This window comes from Bos indicus, chromosome 10, assembly GCF_029378745.1.
Source record: "Bos indicus isolate NIAB-ARS_2022 breed Sahiwal x Tharparkar chromosome 10, NIAB-ARS_B.indTharparkar_mat_pri_1.0, whole genome shotgun sequence".
NCBI classification, from domain to species: domain Eukaryota; kingdom Metazoa; phylum Chordata; class Mammalia; order Artiodactyla; family Bovidae; genus Bos; species Bos indicus.
The window spans coordinates 49,387,727-49,406,600 of NC_091769.1; the positions used below are offsets into that span (position 1 = coordinate 49,387,727).

Sequence of the window (18,874 nt, forward strand, 5' to 3'; positions counted from 1 at the left end):
TCTTATCTTGGAAAAGAAACTGAATTGGTATACCAGCTTTAATGGATTATAAGATGACTGAGCATTGGGTGAGAGCAGAAGGGGAAAAAAAAAAGTGAAAAAGGAAAAAAAAATTTTTTTGAGAACTTGCAAGAAAGAGGTCTTGCTGGCCAACAGTGGCCCTAGGTTGACATCTGTTGTATGTTAGTTTCAAGTGTGTCTGTTTCTTAGTGAATGATCTCAGAACTTCAGTGATAGCATCCAAGGGAAAATTACAAAATGAGCTTGAGGAAACATTTTTCTGGGTTCCTTCTCCCTGTGCCCAACAGGGAAAGAGCGGAGAGAAGCCCTGACTAGTCTAACTTGAGGCCACCCATTGGCTGGTAGGACTAGGATGAAACATCAGCACCTTTAATGTGGGGTTGAAAAACGGAATGCCAGGAAGTTAAAAGGACTTAGGGGAAAATGTCCTTTGGCCTTCCGCTGCATGACAGGATTCTGAAGTGACAGCTAGTGAGCAGAGTAGACTCAGTTAGTCCAGTCAGAGGAAAAAAGCAGCTAAACCAGAGGACCAACATCAGTAATATCTTTGAGTACAGTGATGAAAGAGTGAGGATGGCTCTGCCAGAAAGGCGGGCCTCTTCATCAGGTTTCCCAAAGCAGTTTGCATCTCTGGGAGGCTGTCGGAGGAAAAGAGCCCTGTCTGTTGGCTAGTATTTATTGAGCACCTACTAGGTGCTCAGATGACTCTAAACCCATCGTGCAAAGAAGACTCCTTCTTTATTGTTGCTGAGCTTAAGATTGAGGTGGAGACAGGTGGCGATTTTATTTTCCACTGGGACAAAGAAAGTAAAATGTTGAATGGAATAATAACAAGAAACGTGTTTTCATATTGGTAGGAATCCAGTAGTGTACAAACACCAGAATCTTTGAGGAGGGTTAAAGATATGCTGAATTGAATCCCCTTTTCCCCTCCTTCTGTGCCCTTTTCTCATGCTGATTCAGTGCTGGACGCCTGATGGGATATGGAATCAACAGCCAAAAGTAATGGAAGCAATCAGAACCTGGCTCCAGCCACTCCTGTTCTAGAGACTTGCTTGGAGATCTTTTGCAAGATTGAACCCATTCAAGAGTAAAGAATTCTCTGTTCCCCACTGCCTATGTAATGATACCCAGCCCGACAGAGTGAAGATAATCAAGTGGGAAGACTTGGTTTATTTCCCTTCGTATGCAGATTTCCTTTGACTTATCCCTTCTAAGGAATATCTCCTCCCTCCCTTTGGTCCAAAATTAGGTTAACGGTTAGCACAGGGAAAACCACTGGCTCATAAACTTTAGATAACATGATTTCTTAGCTTTATTACAAATACATGCATCCCTTTTGATCATCTGAAGATTTTTTACCTTAAATGAACCAAAACTCTTTCAATCCAGAGGTGTTAGAGACAATTATCTGCATAAAAACAGAACAATTTTTAAGTCTATATGTCTACACAGTGCAATTTATATGCACTATATTTGAGTGAAATTGACACTTTTTTATTCAGATGATTGCCCTGGATAGGACACAGTCTTCAAGAGTCTCTCTGATTCTTTCATTTTCTCTTCTACTCTCTCTCTCTCTGATCTGTGTGTGATTGCTCAATTGTGCTGTTTCTGTCATTGCCTACTTAGTAACAGCAATGGGAAATGAGCCATAAAAGTGATAACCCATTGTATTTTTTTTTTTAATTCTGCTGGTCGCATAAAAAACTACCAGTCACTTATTTCATCTCACTTATGGTCGATCAGTCCTACATTTTTCACCTCCTTACCGTGGGTTTCTTTGTGCTGTGGTTCCCAGCCATGGCCTGCTTCCTGCTGAATTAAACTGCAACCCAGACAAAACCAAAGAGCATATCTCTCCCCAAGTTCACTCAGAAGGTCGCCCCTGGTGAGATGGACATTGCGGATGTGCTGGAAGGATTAGAGGCTGCTTTGATAAAACCCGTGTCTGTTCTCTGCTCCGGGTCCTCGGAGTGGAAGATCGGATAGATTGCCATTGCCTTGCATTATTTAAGAGTTTTGATGAGCAGCTCCCATCAAAATTCCCCACAGACTCCAGACTATGTGTGTGTGCGTGCATGTGTGAGTGTGTGTTTTGAACACTACTTTAGAATGATTGAGATGTTCAAAAGGACATTGCCGTGTGAGCTCTTAGCAGGGCTCATGTTACATTAGGTTGTCCTTCCTTGAGGTCTCTTAGTGGCCCTTCTGTTCTGTTTGATGGCAAATTCTGTTCATTCCAGATTGTATTCAATCCCTTTAGCAGCTTCAAACAGCTCGCTCGTGCTGCAGTTTTAGCATTTGGGTGCTGATCCCACCAGTCCCTGAACTTTTGTTATTTTCCACGCCTTTGATGGTTTTCCTCCGTTCTTCTGTTTTCGTTGGTTTCCACTTTCATCTCTGCTGTCTGTTCCGCGATGGTGTTATCTATTCATCCGAGCGAGTCCGGTCATTCAGCCCTCTGAGGAAAAGGCCATTTCCTCCCCTCTCTGGCCTGGCTGCCCCAGTGGGTGGTCCATGATTTATGCCTTTCATCACACCACTGTGGAGACCCCTCTTTGGGCAACCACTTTGGTGATAGGATAAGGATGAGTATATCATGATTTCGTTTTTATCAACCTCTTCTCTGTCTTCCCATTTTTAGTCGACATGCAGAGGTTTCTGTTATGGCCGGTATCTTTATAAATGGCTTAAGCTCTGATCATTGCAAATGATGAAAGTCAGACTACCTCATTTCCATCTCTGGACTTTCCATGGATGTGTATTTATTGTCTCTTCCTAGAGTGTGGCCAAATGATCAGAACATTGAATAGGAATGAGACCTTGAGGATTTTATTTCTGGGTCTGGCGGTATCTCTACCTGAGACTTTTACACTAGAGCTGCCACACTTTGTTCTGTCTATAATCCTTGCCATAAATAAATATCACCTGTTATTTTGCCCAATTAAAATTTTAACATTTTATTTCAAAAGCCCTGCTATCAAATAATATAACTTTTAAAGGTAACTTATTATGGTTCTTTTATAAACTAATTCAGTATTTTACACCAAACAAAGGCTGATAAGAGCAAGATTATGGGCCAGAGCAGAGATGTCAAATGAGCACCCTTTCAATGTGGAAGGAATTTTGGAATTAATCATAAGAATCACTCCCTTATGCTACTGGAAAGCACTTGTAATACAGCCTGTCTGGACCACCCCCTTCCCAACTTGAATAGAAAAAATATTATAAAGTACCAGAAAATTTTAAGTTGATTAATGAAAAAAAGATACATAAAAAATGAGATATAACTTCAAAGTATGCTAGTCTTAACTTCTGAGGCCATTGTAGTAATGGGTATTGGGGCCCCTTGCAAGCACTCTGTGAATCTCTATCACTTAGAAAAGGCTAGAAATTATGAAACAACAATCATATGATCAGGCTTGGTTTATAACCTGCATCATATGAGTTAGTTTTCTGTGGATTGTCATGAGGTCCAATAATTAACATTTGATTGGTAATTTATTGGTGGCATATTGTTGAAGAGCCATGTAAATTATCTCTTGTGGCAGGAATAAATAGGTAACACAAAAAAGTATGAACTGAAAGGAAGATATAATTAGTGACCAAAGTTTTCTGAAAGAATACGATAGCCTCATGTTTCACTTTCAGAAATACTACAGTGGAAATTTTCCTTACACTTGCCAATCTGAGTTTCTCGGGATATAAATTCCTAAAGAATAAGAAATCAGTTCTCAATATCCAGCCTGTAGCAAAACTGATTGAGCACTGGACCAAGAGTCAGAAACCCAGGCTGAATTCTCAGTTCTCCCTTTCTCCGTGTCCCAGGCTAAGCTGGGAAACCTCTCCAAGCTTCATCTACCCCATCCGTAAGTGAGGGTGTTGACCCTGCCTGCTGTCTTTCCCCAGCCATTGGTGAGTGCCCAGTGGTAGCCTTTAAACTGCATTCTCATTAACAACAACAATAGTGGTGAAGGTAATAATACATTTAATAGCAATTTAAAGGCCGTCTATGGGGTCGCACAGAGTCGGACACGACTGAAGCGACTTAGCAGCAGCAGCAGCATGGTGATTTTAATGCAGAAAGCATTATTCTGGAGCCTGGACAATAGATGGAGTGAAAGCAGCAGAAATCCAAAAGTACGGTCCTGGCCTGAGCAGCGGCTCCCCTTTCCTCCAGCCAGCCTGGAGCGAAGAGAATTCATCTCGGCACCTTCGACTCCTGCATTGTGGAGTCTGCACAATGTGGATGTAGCTGGCAGGTGTAGAGGCAGCAGTTTCCATGACTCCAATAAATTAACGAGTGTTCACGGATGTTTTGCAGCTGCCCTGGAAACAGGCTTACAGTTTTGAAAAAGAATTATCGCAGCCATGAAGAAGGGTGTTGGTGTCATGTGTGTGCATGTAAAAAGCGTCCTTTTCAAAACCCATCACTTCACCTGCCCTGAATGAAAGCAATGCCAAGTTAGGCCAATGTGTTTTTCTTTCCTTTCTTTACCCCTCCTTGAACTTATTTGACTAACTTTTCCTTCTCCAGAATAAGGGCAGGTTAAACATTATTATATAAATAGCCTTTACTAAGATATAAATAGCAAGTATCTTAATATAATGATATATATTTAAACCTCAGCCCTGAATACTCATAATTCAAGTAAACATTTACAAAAACATTGTTGCTTTAAAAATAGAGGGAGTGTTTAAACGGTTTTTATTTTATTGATATTTGGCTATGATACAGTTGAATGAAATGCCGGTGTAGAACACAGTTATTCCTACTATGGAAAGGCCTTTATTTTTCCTACTAGCTTCAGAATATTGCTTACTGAAACTGAAATAACCTAGACCCTAATTGTAAGGTCTTATGTAATTAGAGTTATTATTTGAAGTATGTATATCAATACCACACTCACAGACTTATTAGAAAATGAGATACTACATGTAAATTAATTTTCTGAAATCTATCTAAGTGCCTAAACTATTTCACTCTGTTCGGTGGTGGGAGAAGCCTTTCAAAATATATTATGTAAGTCCCTGGCTTCTTAGAGATCATGGGTTAATCCATTCTTAATATTTCAAAGTCATGATAAACACTAATTATGATGGCGTGTGTAGTATGCTGTGATGCAGGATGGCCTCGGAGACTTTGCAGGTGTGGTTCATTGTTTGCCCCTATGCTAAGTAGTCCCATGCTGCTATATTTTTTGAGTTCTTAGGTCTAACTTTTAATCTTTTTTTACCTCTTCCTTTAGTATTTATCATTTCTCCTTATTCCTATGAGCAGAACTCTCTACCCCTTTCTGCTGGGATTTTTTTTTTAATATATTCTGTATACTAGAAAATCAGATATCAAGGTTGTCAGAACTGTGTCTTACATAAAAGTAAATAGTCTCCAAGCAAATGCCTGAGGGATTTTTTTAAAGCACAAATACAAGCTTTAGTTATTCGAATTTTAGTGGTATCTTTGTGGATCTTTCTGTTTTGTTTTCTTCTATGTTGGATTTCATAAGGTTTTCAAGTGAGACCTCACTAATTATGAAAAGTGTGATAACAATTATTTATACTCCTTTGATAGCAGTTCTAGTTTAGTGACACTTTGATAAACATTTGCCTCACCTGTGGATATTCCGGAACCTGCACACTTTCTACTAGTCTTAATAACACTTCTTGGTGCATAAGCAAGGATAGGATGTTTTTAACCTTATTTTTCAAATATCTCACACAGTGCCTCCCCCACAGTCTGTTCTCAGAAAATATCTGGTGATTAACTGAGATTTAAAAATAATTTTCATGCACAAGCTACATACAAATGAAACTTTCCAAGAACTGCACTTGTCTTTCATGTTCTGGAAAATGGTTCAGTGCTTTCCACACCTTAGTTTTTGTATTAAAAAAAAAAAAAATCAAAGATCAGGTTAAGCAGAAATGAAGAAAAAAATTGTAAAGGGGCTGAAAATAGAACTCTTCATAAATATGAATTCCAAATCCATTGCCATTTTCCTATGGGATTATTTTGTTGATGGAGGAATTTGTAGCTGCTAATTAGGAACTTTTTCATTCATTCATTTGTTCCAACAATAGCATTTATTGAAGCCTCCCGGGCCCCACCAGGGATGTGCAGGCCCTCAGACACAATCTCAGGAAACAGACATTTTGGCCAGAATTTGAAGGTTGCTGTGAGTCAGAGCCCAGTGGCCATATGTTAGAAGCATTCCCCCAGTTAAAACTGACGCTTAACATGAAACTAGCCTTGATTCCATTAGAGAGATCCCAAATATTTCATGTTCTGGGAAGAAATCTGGAGAAACGGTGTCATAATGTTTTCCTGTTCCCTGACAAGTCACTCAGTAGCCCTGTCCAAGATCATTTAGAATAGCCTGGAAACAATCGGAAGTGATGTCTCTCTGTGGAAAACACTTGGAGGATGCCTGTCAGCAAATAATGTTTTAAACTCTAGGTTTAATTTAGGCCTGTGGTTAGGTTACTTATAAGAATGTATGTGTTGAAAAAAAATGTCATCGCCAAGAAAATTACTATGAATCTAATTTAGGAAACAATGAAAGTTTCATAGAAAATGGTGATTATTGATTCTGAGGTTTTACTATCTGTTCTGCTTTGTAATCAAAACATAAAGTTACATCTCTCCCTCCCTACCATTAGCTTGCTTTGCCAGTGAGTCATCATGCTTTGTATCCACTAAAGACCAATAATCTTAAATAGTGTCACTTAATCATATCTGATCATCATGATTTTGTAAGGCAATCCTCTGTATAAATTTTGAGTGATGTAACCATCGTATTGTTTATGCAATTTCTTTTCAACAGGACTTGAGCATTTAGTTTATTTTGTTACCCTTAGTTACACACAAAAAAAGGATTGTGATAATTTTATAGAAATGATTGATTTTTATTGCCTTGACATCTTAAGGGACATAATAGATCTTTGTAAGAAAACATTTCAGGCAGAATCATTATATGCTTACATTTAAATTTAATTCTTTGTTTTTTCAGTAGTGTTTGAAAGAGAAAAAATCTTGTTAGCAAAGAATAAGAACCCTGTGTTATTGAAGAGTGACTTTTAAACATTCAGAAAATATTTTTGAAATGTAGCAGATATATCATCAGTTCATATGAAGATATATTCATAGTATATAGTATACATAACCTTTGATCCTGAAGAGTGTGGCTTGATGAAGTGCCAAAACTTCTACTTCTAAAGTGAAAAATCATTTTCACTGTTGGAGTCCCCTGAATTCATAAAACTAAATACATGAAGAGTTGGTAGTATGTGGATGGCTAAATAAACTCACTGTTCATAGTAGTCATCAGTATATTTTATTTTGCTCATATAGTTATAAAAGTCTAGTTGTGGTTCATAAAACACTCCAATCCAGTGAATATTGGATACCAACAGTGTGCCAGATAGTAATGTTTTCATGTTTGATTGTCTGACTTTAAAGCTTTAATATTTTTATATATTTATATGGGTCTTGTTTTTTCCAGTTTTACAGGTGAGAAAACTAAGGCTCTAGGAATATAAGTAACTTGTCACCAGTCACACAACCAAGAGGTATTAGAACTAGGATGGGAAGACAGATTTTCCAACTCTAATTCTAGTTCTCTTTTTACCATATTTGCTGCTTTGAAAGAAGCATTCATTTATTCAACAAATATTTATCCAAAAGGAACCAGGCACTGTGCTAAATCTTCATGTTACAGGAGATACAAAGGTAAATCCTTGCCTCTTAAAGTCCAGTGAAAAAGACTGAAAGAACAAATGATTATAAAACACAAAAACAATACAATGTGAAGAATCAGGTTTTTAGAAAGGAAAGAACAGGATGCCAGTGGGAGCCCGGAGCTCATCTGATGGAGGCTAACAGTTTGGACAAGATATCCTGAAAGTTTGTGACATTTAAACTGAGACTATAGGATGGCAAGACAGGTTAGATTAGATAGAGATAGATAGATAGATGGAGTTAATTGACATTATTGGCACGTTCTATACTTGCATGTTTGCCTACTCACCAAAATTTATTTATAACTCCAGAATCAATATTTGCTGCCCTTAACATTACTCAGCCATGAAAAAGAATGAAATAATGCCATTTGAAGCAACATAAATGGACCTAGAGAATATTATACTTAGTGAAGTAAGTCAGAGAAAAATTAATATTTAATGATTTCTCTTATATGTGAAATCTAAATAAAACAAATGAAACTATATACAAAAAAAAAGAAACAGAGTCACATAGAAAACAAACTCTCCCAAAGAAGAAAGGGAGGGGCGATTAGAGGTGTGGAGTTAACAGATACACACTACTATACATAAAATAGATAAGCAATAAAGATTTACTCTATAGCACAGGGAACTGCATTCAATATCTTGTAATAACCTATCATGGAAAAATAATCTGAAATTATGCATAACTGAATTACTTTGCTGCATACCTGAAACTTAACACAATACTGTAAATCAACTATACTTCAGCTATTAAAAAAAAAATACTGCCTTTTCTCATACTTATGCAAGCACAGAGCATCCTGATACACATGTTCCCAGCTGAGATCAGATGAGGCAACATTCTGCCTTCTTGTTTCAGCTCTCATACTGTAAACAAGTGTCCTGTTTTCACAGTCACCTCAGTGCCACATTTTTCTCATTTGTCTGCTTTTTGTTGGTGATACTGCTGTTTAAAGTGGACCCCAAGCACAGTGCTGAAGTGCTGGCTAGTGTTCCCATTGTGATGTGCCCTACAGAGAAAATACACGTTTGATAAGCTTTGTCCATTGCTGTTGCGTGTGGGTTCAATGTTAGTGAATTAATAGAATATGTCAAATAAGATGTCTTCAAGTAGAAGCACAAAAAAATAAGGTTGTATCTTGATCAACAGACAAGAATGTTATGAACACAGGCTCATAGGAAGCTCCTAGAAAACTCATATTTCTCCCAGAAATAATTATTCAGTATTCACGAATTCAGTGATCCCAGGAACTTTATAAATAACTACCTCAGATAACAAGATAGATAAATATCTGCCAATAACAAGTGCTGATGAGGATCTGAAGCAACTGCAACTCTCATATTGCTAATAAGGAATGAAGAAATGGCGCTGCCACTCTGGAAAACCATTTGACATTTCTTTTTAATATTTATTTGTTTTTTATTTCTTTTTTGCTGCATCTGGTCTTAGTTGCAGCACAGGCTTCTCTCCAGTTGTGGCACTGGGGCTTAGCAGCTGTGATGTGTGGGCCTCCTTGCCCTGAGGCATGTGGGATCTTAGATCCCTAGTCAGGGATCCAACTCACATTCCCTGCATTGGAAGGTAGACTCTTAACCACTTGATCACCAGGGAAGACCCTGGAATTTCTTATAATTAAACTTCTATAGCCCATATAATCTAAAAGTCTCATAACTAGATATTTGCCCAAGTAAAATAAAAACTTACATTCACACAAAAACCTGTACATGAGTATTCATAGCTGCTTTGTGATTGCTAAGAAATGGATTCAATATAAATGTTCTTCAATTAGGAAATGAGTAAACTGCAGAATGGAATACCACTCAACTATAGAAAGTAGCAAATTATTGACTTGTTGATGGAATGTATCTGAAATGTATTGTGCTGAGTAAAGAAACCAGAGTCAAGGGTTACATTAATATATTTTTCCATTTAAATGATATCTTTTAAAGGCAAAAATATAGGGACAGAAGACAGATCTGTGGTTACCAGGGTTTGGAGAAGGGGAATAAGTTGGCTACAGAAGGGCACAAAAGAATTTGGGAGGTAAGGGAGATGGAATTCTTTCATATCTTGAGTGTGTTGGTCATTACAAAATCAAAACCCTTTGTCAAATTCATAGAACTATACACTAAGAAGAGTGACTTTTACTGTATATGTTATATTTTTATAAGAAATGAAATAAAAACGTATCTAAGGATGCATTTTGATCAAAATATAGTTCTTCTAGTTTGCCAAGGTAACATCAGAAAATACTATTAAAGCATGTGTTTTACTAGTGTTCTTGTTGATAAAACACTGTGAGTACAAAATAAATACTATGTAGAAATTTATGTTACACTATAAATTGAGCAGTGAATACTGTGAACATATAAAATATGTTTTCCTTTCTATTGTTTCATAATGCTCAAATTTATTGAAGTTCGTACTGGTTTATAGGAAATAGTTCCTTACTGTATTTTGGCAAGTGGTGAATTCTGTAAACTATAACTCTCCCTGTATAACTCTCCCTAGAGAAGGAAATGGCAACCCACTCCAGTATTCTTGCCTGGAGAATCCCATGGACAGAGGAGCCTGGTGGGCTACAGTCCATGGGGTTGCAAAGTGTCGGATACGGCTGAGCGACTAAACAACAACAACAATACAATAGCTCTAATATATGTGTTATTCATAGGAGAACAAAACTTTCATTTAACTTAAATTACCCAGTAATATGGCATATTGACCCTGGGGTAGGAACACAACAAAAGCAAGAAATGTAATATCATTTTTCTTGCTTACATATGATTCTTTAATGATAGGCACCTGGAGAAGGAAATGGCAACCCACTCCAGTATCTTTGCCTGGGAAATCCCATGGACAGAGGAACATGGCGGGCTACAGTCCATGGAGTCACAAAAGAGTCAGTCATGACTTAGCGACTGAACAACAGCAGCAATGATAGGCAACTGTCACACGTGGAAACTGTTTAGCAGCGTATGGTCTCGGAAGCAGCGCGCATGACATCTTTGAGTGTCTCCCAATTCTGATGTGTCTTTTTTGAAATCTTTCCTTGTTTACAGTGGCTCTGCCACATTATCTCTGTTATATTTCAAGAACCAAAGATGTGGTAAAGTAAAAAAGAAAATACTCTATATTACTTAAGATGTGTTGCCAAAACATCTTGAGGCTGTATATGTACTATGTCTTTATACAGATAATGAGGCCACGCATGACTGTAATCACTTAATAAATGTAGACAATGATTTATTCAAAGTGTATTGAAAACTAAGTAGCTCTGCTTAAGATTATTATGCTGCGTAAACCATTTGTTTGGTGATTAAAGTAGGTGCTGCTGCTGCTAAGTCGCTTCAGTCGTGTCCGACTCTGTGTGACCCCATAGACGGCAGCCCGTCAGGCTCCCCCGTCCCTGGGATTCTCCAGGCAAGAACACTGGAGTGGGTTGCCATTTCTTTCTCCAATGCGTGAAAGTGAAGTCGCTCAGTAGTGCCCGACTCTTAGCGATCCCATGGACTGCAGCCTAACAGGCTCCTCCATCCATGGGATTTTCCAGGCAAGAGTACTGGAGTGGGGTACCATTGCCTTCTCCAAAGTAGGTGCAGGAAATGCTATATTATACGACATGTTGCAAAAATTATTTATAAAAAGAGCAGCCTTGATACAATTTGGAAAAGTAAAATCAGTAACTATCTCTATCTTGTGCTTTTCCTGTAGAAGAACATGAAGTCTAAAATTATTATTTTTTGTGTGTGTTTCCAGCAGATTTGTTATTTTGTCTGAAGTCTTTTGGAAATGCCAACTTAGGCTTTTTTAAGTTGTTAGTTTTCTTCTGTTCCTGTGTCCCATTCCATTGCCAATATTTAGAGTGGTTTAATTTTTCCAAAAGAGGAAGAATTCCCCTCATGAGTTAATTTAATGTGTAGCAAGTGTTTCTTAAATGGACAAATGACAACATTGTTTTCAAACAGGATAATTGCAACCATGTACAGTATGTTTCTTCATTAGTAAGTAATTAAATAATTTACTAAATTGTGCAATAATTCATAATGGCACACGCTAACCCTGCTCAATTACAGGAGCTAGGGATAAAAGAAGTTCTTGCACATATGCCTACATTTTATTAGTCAATTTTAATTTCTGAAGAAGTCAGCTTGCCTTTTTCAAAATACTGAGTAGTGCACAATTAAAGGAAAATTCAGAAAATGTTTGAGAGTTGTAACGTATTGGTTAAGAGTACACACCCCAGATTCCACTTTTTATGGTTCCTTGTGTTCTTGGACAAGTTACTTATCTGTCAGTTTCTCAAAAGAGAGTTTTGAGTGAATTCAATATGAAAAAGTGCCTGCTAAAGAATGCGTTCCAAAGAATTGTGAACCAACAGGTGAGGTAAAAGCAAGAGCTTCAGTGTGATATAATTATTGGAAAGCCTTTTTGATTTCAGAAAATCATCTTTGGGGGGCACAAGCTTTAACTGGATAGTCAAAATCTCATGTGAATTTTGGAACCTCTGAATGGAATACCTAATTTAGTCAACCTCCACCTTACAAAATGTAGGAATCTTTTTTTTTTTAACTCAAGAGAAAAGTATAGAATTTTAATATGAATCTAACATATTTAGAAGAGTTAATATTTTTTTTTTCAATGAAAGCAGAGAAACACCCTCAAGTCTGTTCTTGTTTCAGTCCTCACAGCGTACTTCCACTGTGCAGGACTAGAGATAAATAATAAGCGTACTTCTGAGGGCAGCAAACAGACTCCTGACCCGACATTGCCAGCCCAGTAAATTCCATCCTGTGAACTGCAGCTCAAATGTGAGCCTCCAAACCACTATTGACATGTGGCAAAACTGTCTGAAATGTCAATAGTTATAAAATGAGTATTTCATAATGCAGAATAATTGATTACTTTGCTTGACTGAACAGGAACATATTTTCTCTGTGAAAGCAAAATAATGCCAGCCTTTGCTCCTGGAACATTCCTAGCTGCGAGACTCAGATTTCCCAGGGAAGCCCACGTTACACTGTGGTCCTTGATCATGCATGACAAAAATAGGGAAAACCATCTGTAACTGCTTATCTTCTCTCCATTATTTGAAATATATATATATCTATATTTAAGAGAGTCCTTTAAAAATATGGCCTCTACACGAAGCATCTGTATTAATAGAACTGTCTCAGATCATTTTCAGAACTGAAATGGATGAGATATGAAATCAAATAACATTCAATTTATCTTGTTCCTCTTAAAATGCTCTGCTTAGCTTTTCGCTCTGATGAAATAACACCCATTTCCAGTTTTATTCTTCCCCAGTGTGCTGTGATGTGGAACTCTTTTGCTCTATGTGTTTTATTAAGTGTAATTTAACTTTATGACTATCAAACCAACTATTAATCCTTAGAATAAGACTATGAAATAGGCAAGCCGTAAAGAGATTTATTTTTGAAAGTGCGATTCCTGTCTTCTGCCCTCAATTCTTTTTTCAGAACTTGTTCTCTGAATGTATAAAGTATAGTTTGCAAAGCTCTGTACTAGGCACTTTGAAGGAAAGCAAAAGGAACACCTACAGCGTACATTTTGAGCTTTCTTCCCCTCCTTATCTATATGTACTTCGTGTTACTCTAAACCATCACGTTTTCTTAAGTAAAACATGCGTGATTTCTGTCTGTGCTCTTATGTGTGCTCCTAGGTGTGTTCTGCTCTCCTTCTTAGAGGGCCTTTATTCCTTTTTTTGTCTACTGAAATCTGATTAGTCTTCAAAGTCTACTTTAAGTGGTTCCTCCTCCATGAAGTCCTTCTGCTCATAAAGTTTAAGATTAACCCTGCACAAAGTAACCTCTTTTACTCTTGGCCCACATAGCACCTGGCTTAGACTATGTGTCACATCTTCTGCCTTACAATATGAGCATTGCATTCATTTTCCTACTAGATTGCAAGCTCCTTGAGGAAAGGTCTGACATTTTAATCTTTTTTCCTTTCCTCTCCATGTCCCAGCACAATGTAATACACAGATGTTTATCGTTGTTCATTGGATGGGAACTTGCATTCTTATAAGAAGCAAGACATAAAAAAAAGCTTGAAGTCTTATAGAAAATAGTGCATAAAAAGAGGTCCCTTATGCAAAGGGCTAACTTAATTCTTATTCATCTTTATATTCCCAAGACTTAGCAGGTGCATAATAAATACTTATTACACACATGTGCATTCACACACACACACATTTCTAAGCTTATCAAAAGTGCTTGCTGATAATCATTTCCGTATATCCTTATTAAGGTCAATAATTTTTTACCAGGCACATGGTCTGTGTGTATAACAATATGGGGTGGTGATAGTATTTCCTCTTGTAACCCTGCTAAGAGATAATCACTTTGTCCTTTCTTTAAATTGTTTCATTTACTCCTTCCAGTGTCCCTATAAGGCTCAACTATCCTATTTCACATATGAGGAAACAAAGGTTTGCTCAAGCTCACTCAGCTAGTGAGTAGGATAAAGGTTGGTTTGGGGCCCAGTTTAATCTAATGCCAGAGCTCATGGTATCGTTCTTCGGGGTTCAGTGAAACAAGGAAGGCTCCTTGGAGAAGGAAGTCAACATGGCGCAGTAGAGAGAAAGGGATGAAGGTGTTTCTGAGGAGGGGCTAGGACATGGTCCTGAAAGTAGTCATGGGATATTTGAGTTGCAGGAGCCCTTTGAAGTCTTTCCTATTGCTTCATTCTACATTCAGGGGCCCGACAGCCTGAGAAGAGAGATGACTTGCCCAGGGTGACATAGAACACTAAGTGACAAGTGTGAAACTTGAACCCAGAGCTCCAAGTTCTGAGTTTGCTTCTACTACCTATATTCCTTTAACGAAAAGAAAAATCTTAAGTTTCTGCACTCCTTACAATAGCTAAGACACGGAAACAACCTGATTGTCCATCGACAAATGAATGGATAAAGATGACATGGCACATATATATAATGGAATACTACTCAGCCATAAAAAAGAATGAAATAATGCCATCTGCAGCAACATGGATGGGCCTGGAGATTATCATACTAAGTGAAGTAAATCAGACAGAGAAAGACAAATATCATACAATATCACTTATATGTGGAATCTAAAATATGAAACAGATGAACTTATCTATGAAACTGGAAGACTCACAGATGTAGAGAACAGATGTGTGGTTGCCAAGGGGCAGGGGAGGGTGGAGGGATGGATTGGGAGTTTGGGATTAGCAGATACAAACTATTATACATAGAAGATAAACAACAGGGCCCTACTGTATAGCACAGGGAGCTATATTCAATATCCTATAATAAACCAAATAGAAAAAAGTATGAAAAAGAGTACACACACACACACACACACACGTATATATATATATATATATATATATATATAAAACTGTGTCACTTTGCTGTATAGGAGAAGTTAACGTGCTGTAAATCAACTATACTTTAATAAAATAATTTTTTAAACAGACTCGTCATTTCCTGTTCCGCTGCCAGCTGTAGGAGCAGGGGGAAGATATCCCTTGGGAACACAGTTATGCAGTCCCTCTGGCTTGCGATATGAGTCATCTTCCTCGCTGCCCTTAGCAGGTGTGTGTGTAGCGAGGCACCCGCCACCTACCTACTCTGTGGAGGTTGCTTAGGTCTGAATGCCTGTGAACTTTATCCTTTCCCTCCTTGTGATGGTTACAAAACATCTGTCAGTTCTTGAATTTCCTAATAGATATGTGAGACACGTGGTTCCGAGAATCTCAGAATCCCTTCACCGTTGTCTCAATTCAGCCAGATCCTTCACTTCCAACATCCTATTATCCTAACCGCCGCACTAATGACTTACAGCCACTCATCAACTGTGAGAGGTGAAACACTGTGCAAACATCTTTTCAGCAGATGGCCAGACACTGCCTTTCTTTAGGGAAGTTCCAACTCAGGGAACTGACTTCTGCATAGAGTTTTCAGAGCCCAGGCCACCTGATTAGGAAGCTTCTCAAGAATAAATCTTGATTCTTATTTGATTCTCCAATAGAGGGCCAGCCATATAATAAATATTCAGTAAATGTGCTTGATGATGTGAAATATAAGAAATATATATGTGTGTGTGTGTGTTTATAAAATTGAAGATGTCTCTTGCCATCAAAATACCATCAATTTCACTATTTTCATGGACTATGTATGTGCACACATACATGTACATTTAAATCTGGCATCTATATTTGCTTTAAAATCATGAATAAAACAGGTTATATTAATCTGATCACCCCTCTTCATTAACACACGTAAAGAAAGAGACCCCTCTTCCACCTTGGTGTCCAGGTCTTAACAGCATTATTCCATTTATAAATGTTTCTTTATGAGACACTTTCAGACTCAAAACTAAGCAAGGCTGTAATCATTTGTAGGCAAGTTTGTATCTACTCTTTAGCTTCCCAAGTAATCTTACTTAGAACTCTCTAGGTCTCAGACCTAGACACCAGGGTCTCAAACTACCTCTCAGACCCTGTTTGTAAGTAGGAGACCTGGTCCCCTAGATTTATGTTGGCCCAAACGGCTCAGCTCCTACAGATCACAGTGCCATGGAAGCTAAGGATTCAGCTGAATCAAGCTGCCCAGGACCATATTAACCTTTCACTGATCCCTTTCTTGTTCAGCTAGAAAGAAGTTAATTGAATTAGCAAGCTGCCACATACTGGAGAGAGAGAACCAGGACCCGGGCGAGACAGAACCTCAGAGTCAAAATGTAGCTTCCCTCTCATGTGCATCAGCCAACTTTGAAAACATTGCATGGGGAGCCACTTGATTCTGGATAAGTTTGTCAGCCGGTCATTTTGCCATTCTCCCCAGTAGCACTCCAGGTGTGAATCAGTGTGGTGTATACCATGAGATCAGATTCTGTTTGGCAGAAAGTCAAATGTACTTTTCTAAAGTCAAGTATCATTTCCTTATTTAACTTCTGAAAATGGGAAGATAGGCACTAATTTACTGATTATACTCCAGTCTAGACTCCTGCAGAAATCCAGCAAGCTTTCCTCATGGGCATTTTGGGATAACTTGCCATCAGTCATGTCCCTCCACTTCCTTGCTAAGTGACAGATCCAATGTGAAACCCAGTACATAGGGACACCACGTGGAGCTGTCTGTAGAGGATTCTGAGTTGAATTACATGTTTTTTTCAGTATGTAGTATGCCTTCTTTTTCTGAGATTAGCCAACAGAACTATTTGACTTGAGAATTAATGTATGATATAATCCCATTCATGGTAAAGAGTTCTCATCTTGTTTAATTACCTTCCTGTAATCAATTTTTTTTATGCTTTTTTTTTCCTTCAGAACACTTGGTAAAATTTTTTCAAATGGAAAGAGTAAACTACTTAACACTGTTTTACCCCCATAGTTGGTACTCCAGGAGTGTGTGTTTTATGGAAACCAAATAATTATTCCTGTATTTTAATATTTAGCTGGTAAAAGTTTGCACCGAAATGTGCTTCCTTTTTGGCTTCAATGTGGAAGTACTGAAGGGAAATACAGATCCTTTCATTCCTGACTAATTTACTTGGTTGAGGACTTATAACTCTGTGGAAAAGTTGTATTTCAAGAGAGTTTTTAAAGAAAACCTCTCATATTTACCTTTGAAGTTTCATGAGAGTTTTGTGTTGATATAAACACTAATATACTCTGGGTTAAAAGCTGTGTTGAAAATGAAAAAATGCATTTAATAGAGGCATGTATTACAAATAGCATCTAGCCACACAGGAAGGTTACTGTGATTTAATATCTGAAATTCTGTTGCTCATTAGTTGTATGGTGAGAATGAAATACATTTCTAAAGGGCAAGGTCAGTGTTACATTATCATGGAAATGTCTTTGTTGAATAAAAGTATAAATATTTCAAGTTTAAGTATTATGAGATTATATTTCTATTGGGGACATATGTATAGGATGAATGATTCTTCTCCTTGTAATTGCAGGAGCATATGTCATGTTACATGTCATTCCCGATTACTGATTTCATTTGAAATGGTCTGGAAATAAATACCGATTACTAGTAATGTAAGACTATTTACCTTGGAGTCAGATGTCTGACAGGCAGGCTGGAGCTAATGGATTTGGTCATTTTCAAAGCATTATTTTCTAAAGCAGGATGCTGTTTTAAAGTAACGCTGAATTTTCAGAGTCGTTTATCTGGATTCATTTGCAGTGGGTATGGAAAAGCACCCCTAGGAGCATGCAGTCTCTGATGTTTTTCCATCCTTTAACAATACAAAGGAAAGAAAACTGTACCCAGAACCTACCAATAGGACAGCTCGGCATTACCTGTCCTTATTAAAGTCGGTAGGACAAGGGAAATCAAGAACCACATATGAAGGATAGTGTCCATGTAACTGAGGGGCGTTGCCTCACTGGGAGATGTAGTTGCATCATGGGAACGTGGTGTGATTTAATTTCATCACTGTAAACATCAGAGTGGGTATGGTTGATTCATTTGAAATTCTTGTCCACTTCGCCATGGCTGGACAGCTGAGTTAACATGGGTAGGTCTTGGCTTCACACTGTTATGATTTCTGATTTGGGGGCTTTATTAGGGGAAAAAAACTGTTAGGATAACTTTAGCTGAAATCAAACTTTTATAAAGGTATGGCTTGATTTAAGGTACCATGAATTTTTTTTAGCCTTCTAAATTAGAGCACTCTGTAAATTTTGCCTTGAAGGGGGCTCGGAGGGTGGGAGAGTATAAATCTTAGTTTTTGCAGTGCTGATTGTCTGCATGTGTTTTAAATTGAGTCCCAACTCAGCGGCAAGGACAACTCAGTTATATGGGAAAAAATGTTAGGACTCTTCTTGCTTAATTACCATGAATGCAACAACTAATAACCATCTAATATCTGAGTTGTAAATGGAAACATAGACCATCAGAAAAGAAAGCAGAGTTGAAATTGTGTAAAGAAACAGTAGTAGGTAACAAACTTGGCTTTTGATAATTTTTTCTGCCATGCTCAATACTGTGGAAAAGAATGCTGAAATTTTAAATAATTTGGTCTCTGGGTATGTAGCATCTGAAGTTCATAGTAAAGAAATTCATCTGATGATAATATCATGGTTTGAGTTTCTACAAGGCCAGTT

The 18,874-nt window shown here is 37.8% G+C and overlaps 1 protein-coding gene across 2 annotated transcripts in view; it reads left to right on the forward strand.

Moving 5' to 3' along the window:
- The window catches only part of RORA (RAR related orphan receptor A), an 801,696-nt gene that overhangs the window by 680,480 nt on the left and 102,342 nt on the right, over positions 1–18,874 (forward strand). The window lies entirely within an intron of this gene.